Source organism: Thalassophryne amazonica, chromosome 15 (assembly GCF_902500255.1).
Source record: "Thalassophryne amazonica chromosome 15, fThaAma1.1, whole genome shotgun sequence".
NCBI lineage: Eukaryota > Metazoa > Chordata > Actinopteri > Batrachoidiformes > Batrachoididae > Thalassophryne > Thalassophryne amazonica.
The window spans coordinates 49,970,129-49,983,531 of NC_047117.1; positions in this window are offsets into that span (position 1 = coordinate 49,970,129).

A 13,403-nucleotide genomic window follows, 5' to 3' on the forward strand; every position below is an offset into this window, starting at 1 on the left:
ATAGGTCAATGTTAGCCATCTTTCAACTTGTGCAAGGTCTGTGCCCCAAGAATGCTCCCTGTGAATCTGAAGACCGTGACAGTAATAGGACTGGTCTTATGCTGTCGACTGTATGAGCACAACAATAAATTCTAAATTTAACCTTTATTTAACCAGGTTTGTCCCATTGAGATCAGTATCTCTAGAGACCTGGACAATTATAAAGTTTCCAATCCACCTACCCTACATGTCTTTAGAAACAGCATGTGACCTTTTCACCTCTTAAAATAGGTCAAGGTTAGCCATATTTGAACTTGTCCAAGGTTTGTGTCCCAAGAATGGTCCCTGTGAATTTGAAGATCCTGGCAGTAATAAGACAGGACAGCACAGATGTTCAGCACAGACAGATGGACTGAGGGACGGATGGGTGGACGGATGAATGGACGCAAGGCTGTCACAATACCGGATGGCCATATTTTGACCTCGGGTAAAAATCAGAGAGGGTTTAGATCAGGCAATAAGTAAGGCCATTTGGCTGCTCCCTTGTTTGCACTCAGGGTCGCCACAGCAAATCCGAGGTGGATCTGCAAGTTGAAGTGGCACCAGATGCCCTTCCTGACACAACTCCACATCATATGGAGAAATGTGGCAGGGGTGGGGTTTGAACCACTGAAACCGAGTGCACCAACCACTTGACCACCACCTCTATTCAGATCAGACAATACTGTAGCCAAATGCTAACAGGTTCTTTTTGCTTTAAGTGTGGATTCTGCACATATGACGTGCATTCCCAAAAATATCCAATCTTATTTTATCCCATGGAAACAAATGAAGCATATGCGAGTTGTCATTTGGTGGGAAAAAGTTGTGAACCGTATTGCACATGCATGAATTTTTTCTCATCCGCAAAGTGCATCAGTCGCGAGCAGTCAGCTTAGAGTGAACATGTGTACTGAACAGCCATTGGATTTTCATTTGCTATAAGAAGACTTAACCACTTGAGCAAAGGTGTTGTATCAAATGTTGCTAAACGCTTGGTGATGCCCAAGCAGAAACTATTTGCAAGGACGATGATTCTATGGGCATAACGCAAATAAAACAGTGGTATAACTGCTTCAAAAATTGGTGCACATCAATGGAGAGCGATGCACGTCATGGTAGACCATTCACAAGCTGAAATGATGAAATGACTGATCATGCATGACAGTCATGTCACTATCCAAGAACTTGCAGAGGCTTTTAGCATGCAGACAGTATCAATGAAATTCATGCTGAAACTGCTGATGGTGCAAAACTGCATCTGGAAGTCTTGTGGGTCATGCAAGAATGCGCAAACAGTAACGCTGACTTCATGAACATCGTCACCGCTGGTAATGAGACATGGGTTTATGTATACGGAAACCAAATCTCAGTTATCACATTGGAAACATCCAACATCACTGAGGCCAAAGAAAGTACAGCAGGTGCGCAACAAAGTCAAAGTCATGGTGACCGTTTTCCTTCACTCTTGTGGGGTGGTGCATCATGAGTATGCACCAGAAGGCAAAAATATTAATAAAAAGCATTATTGGGAGGTCCGACATTGCCTTTGTGATGCTGTGCACTGCAAACGACCAGATCTGTGGGTAGTGAAAAGATGGCAGGTCCATCATGACAATGCACCTGCCCATTCTGCTCAGATGATTCAGACTTTCCTGGCCAAACACAACACTTCTGTGATTGTTCAGGCTCCCTACTCTCCTGATATGGTTCAATCTGATTTTTGGCTGTTCCCCAAGATCTCAACAACACTAAAAGGGAATTGATTTGAGTCGCGAGAAGACATCATGCAGAACGCTCAGCTGAGCACTATTCCAAAAGAGGACTTCCAGAAGTGCTTCCATCAATGGCAGAACTGCTTGGAGAATTGTGTGCAGTCTAAAGGAGACTACTTTGAAGAGGATTAGGATTTCAGACCCTCACAGGGCTTCACTTTTTTCACATTTTGTTATGTTAGAGCCTTATTCCAAAATGGAGTAAATTCATTTTTTCCCCTCAAAATTCTATTCACAATACCCCATAATGACAACATGCCAAAAGTTTTTTTTTTGCAAATTTATTAAAAATTAAAAACTAAGATATCACATGTACATAAGTGTTCACAGTTGTTGCACACACCTGTCTACATATACAGTTGACAGTGCACATCAGAGCACAAACTAAACATGAAGTCAAAGGACTTGTTTGTAGACCTACGAGACAGGATTGTCTCATGGCACAAATCTGGGGAAGGTTACAGAAACATATCTGCTGCTTTGAAGGTCCCCATGAGCACAGTGACATCCATCATCTGGAAATGGTCCAGATCCCCCAAGACTCTTCCTAGAGCTGGCCACCTATCTAAACTGCACGTTTGCAGGAGAAGGGCCTTACTCAGGGAGGTGACCAAGAACCAATGGTTACTTTGTCAGAGCTCTAGGATTCCTCTATCGAGAGAGGAGAACCTTCCAGAAGGGCAACCATCTCTGCAGCAATCCACCAATCAGGCATGTATGGTAGAGTGGCCAGATGGAAACTACACCCTACTAAACACACATGGGAGCCCTCCTGAAGTTTGCCAAAAGGCACCTGAAGGACTCTCAGACCATGAGAAACAAAATTCTCTTGTCTGATGAGGTAAATATTGAACTCTTTAGTGTGAATGCCAGGCATCATGTTTCGAGGAAAGCAGTCATTGCTCATCACCTAGCCATACCATCCCTACAGTGAATCATGGTGGTGGCAGCATCATGCTGTGGAGATGTTTTTTTCTGCAGCAAGAACTGGAAGACTAGTCAGAATTGAGGGAAAAGATGAATGCAGCAATGTACAGACACATCCTGGATGAAAACTTGCTCCAGAGCGCTCTTGACCTCAGACTGGGGCAACGGTTCATCTTTCAACAGGACAATGACCCTAAGAACATAGCCACGATATCAAAGGAGTGGCTTCAGGACAACTCTGTTAATGCCCTTGAGTTACTCAGCCAGAGCCCAGACCTGAATCTGATTGAACATCTCTGGAGAGATCTGAAAATGGCTGTGCACCGACGCTCACCAACCAACCTGATGGAACTTAAGAGGTGTTACAAAGAAGAATGAGCAAAACTGCCCACCAAAATGCAGAAAGTGAAGCGATGTGAATACTTTCCGGATGCACTGCATGTCACACCCACGTGAAGAATTGTGAGACAACTGCAACGATAAATAAAGGTTTTGTTATTTTGTTATTTGGGATGTTTTAATCTGGTTTTTGTGGTGAGCTTTAAAAACTTGTTAAAACACCTGAAGGTTTGCTTAGGTTATGCCACAAGTGACTGTGATCTCTACATTAATAAGAAACATTCAGCGTTTAGAGTCATTGATCCTCATCAATGGTTAGGCTCAGAACAACTTGTGGGCACATCATCACTTACTTTATTTTTTTGTTTCTTGTCATGTTTGTTGTCATGTCACAGATGTGATCACACACAAGCACCATGATTTCACCTGCTCTTCCCTCAGTTGCCATACTACATAAGTACACATTTCACGCATCATGTGTATGTTTGAAAATTCATGAGGTGTTTTGCATTGACCATGTGTGGTTGTAGACAGCAAGGTATGAGGCAGATCAACAGACACACACAATTCAGTTTAGTGTGTGATTTATGTTCGCAGAATTGCATACAAATGGTTTTATAAGTCTGATTTTTTTCCCGCAAGTACAATTTTAGGGAGAACCCTTTGTAATGTCTTATAAATAAATTCTTACTGTGAGTCAACAGTTTGCAATGCACATTATGACATAATATGGGAAACGGGGCACTGCAGAGGTTTTGAACATGCTGTAACTTCTACAATGCAGTGCACGCTCATACCGCAGTTGCAATTTTATGTTTTAATAATGTGGATAATCTTACACCATGGTGTGCATCAAACCCAGTGGTGGGCACAGCTAACCAAAAAGTTAGCTTCGATAACTAGTAATCAGCTAACTGAAAAGTTATCTTTTTTTAACACGTATCAGAAGCTACAGATAATCGATAACTTTCAATTTTGCCTCCCATATGCTCTCAGCTAGTGATGGGTCCAGCAACACCGATGCATCGGCGCATGTGTCGAGCTCATAGAGTGAATCCCCGTGTCGGTGCGCGTATCGCTTTGTGAAAGTCACGTGACCGATGCAGGAACTGTTTTGAATTGACACTGAAGGCCAAAGTGGGCAAACTATGTTTATAAGGAAGCGTATCTGTCAACGGGATGCATCTGCCAAAAGAATCTCAGATCTTTTGCGGTGTATCATCAAATTCACCAAACGTCAAATGGAGCAGCAGCAAACAAAAAGGAAAGTTTCCGCCGTGTGGGATCATTTTGATGTCATATCGGAAAATAAGGTATGTTTTAATTTCCATGTTTCATCCAGCTCCTCTCAGAGTTTCCACTTGATCTATCTGAATTCGTATTAATTTCAAAGTAACTTTTAATTTACTATTCATGTTATTTTCTGCAAGTTAAATGTCGCATTTGTTCAGTAGAACATTCCTATCTAAACAAGAGCACCTCCTCAATGCTGAGACATTATAGGGCCAGGCATGAGAATGGAATCCCAGATACACCCAGGACGAACTCAGGTATACAGCCATTCTACAACTTACAGTTAATTTATTGATAATTCCTATTAATTTATTCTTTACCTCATTTTTAACCACAAGCATCCTCATTCACAACATGTTCACTTAGATTTTCACGTCATGATACATGTTCACATTATTTATTATTAAAGATTTTAAATTTAACTGAAGATATGAAATGATACAAAATGACATACAATGACTTAGATTATATTATTGTATATACTTGGCCATGAAATCAGTGTCAGTTGAGAGTGTCAACGCAGGTTGAGGCATTGAGGCATCATGCTTCATGATGCCTCAATGACCCATGACTACTCTCAGCTAGTAAGAAGCTGATTTTGAGTTTAAACACCACCAAAGCTTCTAAAAGAACCAAAGCAACCACAAATCCTAACAGCCAATGAGCCAGCACTTCTGCTTTTGTGCACTCTGCCCCTGCTGTAGGAAAGCATCATTTACCCTGACAAGATACAGTGGTCCAGCGATGAGGCAGAGGTCTTGAAATGGAAAGCAGGTTTGAATTATGGTTTTGCTTTATAAATAAAATTATTCCAGATAGAATAACTACATTAATGTAAACTCTTAAAATGTACAAAGTGATATATAACACATATCTGTTCATTTTAAAATAATGCACTAATTCTGAAGATTTGAACATTAACACACCAAAGGGATTATGGGTAAACTAAGCCTCCGCTCAAACTGATTGGTTGATTAATTAATTCTATGTAAAAACCAACACAAGTGAATCAATGTAACATGTTTTGGTGTTACCAAAAGAATGCTGTCCAGAACGCTGCTGCACGACTGCTTACAGGGACGAGGAAGCGAAAGCACATCACCCCTGTGTTGGCCTCGCTCCATTGGCTCCCAGTCATATTTAGGATTGATTTTAAAATCCTGCTGCTTGTGTTCAAGTGCTTAAATGGTTTGGCTCCCGAATACCTCTCTGAGCTTTTGACTCCTTATGTTCCGGTCAGATCAGTGAGGTCAGAAAGCCAGCTTTCAGAACTATCAAAAAACTTTCTCGTGTGTAGCTGCTGGAGTTGTGTGGCAATAGGAATCAGCTTTTGAATAACTGTATAACGATGTCAGTCACACAAAGAAATCAAATGATAGTGAAAACATGTTCGGTGCGGAGTCATAACAATCAGTCGCTCCGTGAGGCGTCATAACATTAAACCTGGTTCACATAGCAAGATAATTAGGCCGATATCGGACCCAGTCTTCCCCTTTCGACAATCTTAAGGACACCCCGACAATCGTGATGACGCTAAATATAATCTTATCAGATATTCCTGCCATGTGTGGTGTGTTAAGAAGAACGTGAAATCTGTTTGTGTGTGTTTTTTTTAACCATGTGGCTGACACCACACTGTACAACTAAACCTGTCAGACCTATGATTTTTTTTTATCTCCATGTGTGTGGTCTCTCAGATTTTGGAAACCTACAGATAATTTTAAAATCCTGCAGTCGACAACACTGTGATATAATCGGACGCCACTAGATGGCAGTGTTATATGCATTTTGACGCCAGTTATATCACACGGCCTGAATCACAACAGACTTTTCGGCTTTTGGGAAAGCAACCTGGGCTTCTTCTGGCATTTTTACATAAAACAAACACAATAACAACATCTATAAACCCAGAGAATATATTCACAAGGGTTTTAGGCACAATATACAAAGAGTTTAATGCTGTTGTCCCTGTGGAGCCTGATCAGAGCGTCTCAAATGCATTTCTTCTGTTGTGAATAACCATAATGCACCCGAACACAGCATGTCCACACTAAAACCTTCAATATTAGTGCATTACTTTAAAACTAAAACATATATCTGATATTTTCACTTTATAAAACTTCAGATGTGATGTTAATTTAAATAACGTGTGAAATTAGTTGGTTAAAATTTTAACCATAAGTTAAAACGGTACGCCTCTGGATGACTTGGGTGCTTTTACCAGTGTATTAGTATGGAGTCAAAAGAAACAAGCTTTTTTCTTTTCTATGGTTAGTTCTCCATTGCCTGCAGAAGATAGAGCAGTTTCTTCTAGAACCAGCTCTTCTCTGTTTGTAGAGGATAGAATTGCACATCTACTACAAAAAGCTGCCTGTAAAAATGTTAGCGGTGTAAAAATTCAAACCAAAACTTATTGGAAGATAATTGGTCTGATGATGGTTTTCAAAGTTATAATTAGCAGTTAGCAGAACTGTGCCCACCACTGATCAAACCACATTTATGTGGCAAATGATTAGTGAAATAGATTGCGTTCATGCTGAAAGAAATTATTCTTTTTCTTTACAATGAAATAGCTTCACTGAAACAATGAACCAACTCTACAGCATGTGGGAATGAATGACCTCTGACTTCTTTTGCAGCTGTCCTCACACTGGAGCCTGAATGATCAGATCCAGCAGTTTAAAATTAATCTCATAGACCATCTCAGCCTGATCTACAGACTCTTATCATTAGTGTCTGCAGCTATGATGCTCCGCCAGCACAGTGTTATTTTCTCTCCTCCTGCAAGCAAGCACCTAAATGTGGAGAAAAGAGGTGCGGAGCCACTTATGGCACTCACGCAACACCTTCCCCCGTACAGAGACCCCACAGGCCCCGCTGACAGCACTGAGTCAGAATCATAATGCACACAAAGTGGAATAAAGCCACAATTCTGTGCTACAAGAAATATCGCTGAAGGAAAAGGTTTGTTTTTCTGAAAATGATACTGTTGTGAAAATATGAAATACAACACTACAACACAAATAAATTAATTCTCCTGTGGACACAATGAATAACAGAAATAAGCTGTTTATAGTATTTTTTTAAAGGATTCTTGTGATTTTCATTTCAGATTTCAGTGAAGGCCGCACATCCAGCTTGCGTCAGTGAGTGGGCGGGTAAAGTGGTCAATCTGTGCAGACTGGCGACTTCATCCCCTCAGCGAGAGTGAAATGTGCGCATGGTGAATCATCCTGAATCCAAAATGAGCTGGAATAACAATGTATCCATGGTTTGATCCCACAGCAAAAACAATGCACGTCATCTTTTAAATTCACTGCTATTACATTTTACATTTTTAACAGACAGATGCCAGCAGAATGAAAACAGCCGAATCAATGATCCTAACAGGTTATGTTTTCTGTGTGTATGTGCGTGCATGTGTGCTGCGTGTGTTTAACTGTTTAACTGTGTAACACAATTACAGGGACAAAAATAACTGAATTTTCATGAAACTTTTTTGTGGAAGATCTGAATAAAGTCATAGATCACATTTCTTTTTTTGCGGGGGGAATTTTATTGATAATTTCCAAAAAATGCACAAAAAAATAATACATGCATCTTTTTATGTGTACTTTCTGCATTCACAGGCTTTGGAAAGGCATAGTCATGTACCCTGTAGGAGTGAATAACTAGGTAAGTCCTTCTGGCCCATTTTATCAACACTTTAAAATCTTCTACGTACCCCAATTGACTTTGGTGCAACAGATCATTCCAAAAGAGAACTTTGCTTTGTTTATGTAATGTATGATGAAACTCTATTGTACTTGCATAATCAGGTGGAGATATTGCTCCATTTCAAGACTCTTGAATATAGGCTACTGTGGGACGCCAAACGGTGACCAAGCTGTTGTTTATATTAGTAGATACCTCGTGCAGTCATGTACATAAGAATTTTGACAGTGACACAGTTTTTGTAATTTTGCCTCTGTACACCACCACAGTGGAGTTGAAAGTAAACATTCAAGCTGTACTTGTAGTGTAAACTATTAGCTTTAGTTCAAAGGGTTTAACAAAATATTCATTATTTATGAATTATAGCCCTTTTATACACGGTTATTGTATTTCCAAAAGTCCAAATTAATTATACAGCTGAACATGATTACAAATATAAGGATTATTGTTAATACTTGGAGAAAGGCTTTTGCAGTCGATAACTGCCTGATGACTTGAACCATCAATAAGTACTGACTTTCCTTCTTTGAGATGCTTTGCCAGGTCTTTACTGCAGCCTCCTGACGTTGCTGCTTGTTCATGTGTCTTCCAGCCTTCAGTTTTGTCTTCAGTAACTGAAAATCTGCTCTGTTGGGTTGGGATCAGGTGACAAGAGAAGCTCTTGGGTTCCTTTGGCAGTATGTATTGGATCATTATCCATCTGCACTGTAAAGCTCCATCCTATCAGTATCCTATCTCCGTCCTATCAGCATTTGGCTGAATGTGAGCAGATCATGTGTGCTGCTTCCAAAACGTGCTCTAACACCATAACACTGCCTCTGTCATATGCTACAGGTGATGTGGTTTAGGGCCCCTTCACACATAGTGCGAATAAGTACAACTCAGGGCGACTCACGGCAAAAGAGCTTGTATGAGTGAACCACGAAACATCACGCTGATGGGCAGGCATGCACGATCTCGGTGCGACGGTTCATGCATGCAGCAATGTCTTTCGAGTAGGAATGCAGTGCGAGCAGCTGCAGATGCTCGCACTGTGTTCCATGGGACAAGGTGCACCACATCACGCTGCTGATGTGGAATAAATAAAAAATAAAAATCAGCTGGTACATGTGGAACCACATCGCACCACTGCTGTGGGAAAAAAATGCCACCCATGGGATTCATACCTGCACTTCACTGATTGCCAGCCTGAAACTTTACCACTGAGCTACCATCGCTGGTCAATAAACAATGGGGGAACATGCCTGAAATCAACAAAGAGATGGGCGTATTTAAAAAAAAAATAAAACCACACACCATAAAAAACACAGCATTTCATTGAATCCCTCTTATCAAGTATGATCCATCTGTTCCTCTGTAGATGAACCATGGTCATAGCCGTACCACAAATGACATTCAGTTGGAATATTTATAGACCTTAAAAAGGCTTTTGATACAATTAATCATGACATATTAATCAATAAACTTGAACAGTATGGGATTAGGGGGTTGGTGTTGCACTGGGTGAGAAGCTACTTAAGTAACAGAAAACAGTTTGTGAAGTTGGGGGAATATACATCATCATGCTTGGACAATGCTTGTGGCGTTCCACAGGGGTCAGTATTGGGTCCAAAACTGTTTCTAATTTATATAAATGATATTGTCAATGTTTCGAAAATATTAAAATTAGTATTATTTGCAGATGACACAAGCATTTTTTGTTCAGGGGGGGATTTGCAGGAGTTACTGAGGAGGATCAGTATAGAAATGGGAAAATTGAAAATATGGTTTGACAGAAACAAATTATCATTAAACTTAAGTAAAACAAAATACATGTTATTTGGCTATTGTAATACAGACATACAGGTTCAGTTACAAGTCGAGGGGGTAGATATTGAAAGGGTACATGAAAATAAGTTTCTGGGGGTGATAATAGATGATAAGATAAACTGGAAGACTCATATAAAACATATACAAAGTAAACTGTCAAGAAGCATTTCAGTTCTAAACAAAGCGAAACATATTCTGGACCACAACTCACTCCGCATTCTTTACTGCTCACTGGTTTTACCATATTTACAGTACTGTGCAGAGGTATGGGGTAATACTTATAAAGGTACAACACAATCACTATCAGTAATGCAGAAAAGAGCTATAAGAATTATTCATAATACTGGCTATAGAGATCATACAAATCCACTATTTTTACAATCCAAATTCTTAAAATTCACAGACTTGGTTCATTTTCAAACAGTACAAATTGTGTATAAAGCAATAAACAATTTACTTCCAGCAAATATTAAAAATATGTTTTTAACAGATCAGGGGATTACAGTCTGAGGGGGAAATTTAATTTAAAGCATCAGTGGGCACGAACAACATTAAAAGGTTTCTGTATTTCTGTCTGTGGGGTGAGGATGTGGAACAGATTGGGAGTGGGGCTCAAGCAATGTCCAAGCATGAACCAGTTCAAACAGCGGTACAAAAATATGTTTTTTTCTGGGTATAGGGAGGAGGAAGGGTAATGAGGGTTAGGGTGTTTTTGTTTTTTGCTTCGGCTTGTAAATATATAGTATTTTGTATGTAAGTAGGTATGTGTAGGTGTATATTTATGTTTGTGTATGTATATGTGTATATATGTATATGTGTATATATGTGTATGTATATGTGTATGTATGTTGATGTGTGTATGTATATATGTATGTGTATGTGTATATATATGTATATATATATATATATATATTGATATCGGTTTAGGTGTGTAGGAATCTATGTGTATATGTGGCAAAGGGTATTACTGGTTGTGGGGAAGAAGGGGTAGGGATAAATAAGCTGATGCTTCACCCTACCCCTTTTCGGACATGTTGGGTACACAGTAGGAACTTTTTTGTTGTTGTCTTTACTGATCTATCTTGTAATTGTTGTTGTATCAAATGTTCGAAATAAACAGTTTTCATTCATTCATTCATTCATACAGTCATGAAATGACATGAATGAGAAGCAGGGCGCTCTGATCATGTCCACATCTGCTGGCGCCATGTCCAGCCGGCTCTCACACGCGTGTCCTGCACGACACGTGTTTCTTGTGGACGGCGCGCTGCAGGACTGACACTGCATCACATGGAACAGAGTTCACATGTGTGACGTGACAGTCAGATCGCCCGCTGCGTGTTATAATCTGATGGTCCGTTTCAACCTGGGGGCAGCATGTCAATGTACACACTGTGCGCGCGCTCACTCGCTGCAGCCCGTCGCCACAGCGATGCATGTTTTTATTTATGTCCACCGTGAGGACAGTATGTGTTGTCCAACCGTGACGTCCAGAACCACAGATCTCCACAGCCGCTTCTGTCGGTGACCACACCTCCTGTCAGTTTAACGCACACACCAACTCAGTGTCTGTTTGCAAAGCCACACTCATGGAGCGCTAAGACAAAGTTCACATCCAGCCCAACAGTGATCGTCTGCTCACTGTTTTCGTGTTAACAGCGCGAATGGCCACACATTTTCTAAGTGCCATGCGAGCGGTGTTAAATGGGCATCAATCAATCAATCAATCAACTTTTTTCTTGTATAGCGCCAAATCACAACAAACAGTTGCCCCAAGGCGCTCCACATTGCAAGGCAAGGCCATACAATAATTATGAAACACAGTCTACGTCTAAAGCAACATAACCAAGGGATGGTCCAGGGTCACCCGATCCAGCCCTAACTATAAGCCTTAGCGAAAAGGAAAGTTTTAAGCCTAATCTTAAAAGTAGAGAGGGTATCTGTCTCCCTGATCTGAATTGGGAGCTGGTTCCACAGGAGAGGAGCCTGAAAGCTGAAGGCTCTGCCTCCCATTCTACTCTTACAAACCCTAGGAACTACAAGTAAGCCCGCAGTCTGAGAGCGAAGCGCTCTAATGGGGTAATATGGTACTACGAGGTCCCTAAGATAAGATGGGACCTGATTATTCAAAACCTTATAAGTAAGAAGAAGAATTTTAAATTCTATTCTAGCATTAACAGGAAGCCAATGAAGGGAGGCCAACACGGGTGAGATATGCTCTCTCCTGCTAGTCCTCGTCAGTACTCTAGCTGCAGCATTCTGAACCAACTGAAGGCTTTTTAGGGAACTTTTAGGACAACCTGATAATAATGAATTACAATAGTCCAGCCTAGAGGAAATAAATGCATGAATTAGTTTTTCAGCATCACTCTGAGACAAGACCTTTCTGATTTTAGAGATATTGCGTAAATGCAAAAAGGCAGTCCTACATATTTGTTTAATATGCGCTTTGAATGACATATCCTGATCAAAAATAACTCCAAGATTTCTCACAGTATTACTAGAGATCAGGGAAATGCCATCCAGAGTAACGATCTGGTTAGACACCATGCTTCTAAGATTTGTGGGGCCAAGTACAATAACTTCAGTTTTATCTGAGTTTAAAAGCAGGAAATTAGAGGTCATCCATGTCTTTATGTCTGTAAGACAATCCTGCAGTTTAGCTAATTGGTGCGTATCCTCTGGCTTCATGGATAGATAAAGCTGGGTATCATCTGCGTAACAATGAAAATTTAAGCAATACCGTCTAATAATACTGCCCAAGGGAAGCATGTATAAAGTGAATAAAATTGGTCCTAGCACAGAACCTTGTGGAACTCCATAATTAACTTTAGTCTGTGAAGAAGATTCCCCATTTACATGAACAAACTGTAATCTATTAGACAAATATGATTCAAACCACCGCAGCGCAATGCCTTTAATACCTATGACATGCTCTAATCTCTGTAATAAAATTTTATGGTCAACAGTATCAAAAGCAGCACTGAGGTCCAACAGAACAAGCACAGAGATAAGTCCACTGTCCGAAGCCATAAGAAGATCATTTGTAACCTTCACTAATGCTGTTTCTGTACTATGATGAATTCTAAAACCTGACTGAAACTCTTCAAATAGACCATTCCTCTGCAGGTGATCAGTTAGCTGTTTTACAACTACCCTCTCAAGAATCTTTGAGAGAAAAGGAAGGTTGGAGATTGGCCTATAATTAGCTAAGATAGCTGGGTCAAGTGATGGCTTTTTAAGTAATGGTTTAATTACTGCCACCTTAAAGGCCTGTGGTACATAACCAACTAACAAAGATAGATTGATCATATTTAAGACTGAAGCATTAAATAATGGTAGGACTTCCTTGAGCAGCCTGGCAGGAATGGGGTCTAATAAGCATGTTGATGGTTTGGATGAAGTAACTAATGAAAATAACTCAGACAGAACAATCGGAGAGAAAGAGTCTAACCAAATACCGGCATCACTGAAAGCAGCCAAAGATAACGATACATCTTTGGGATGGTTATGAGTAATTTTTTCTCT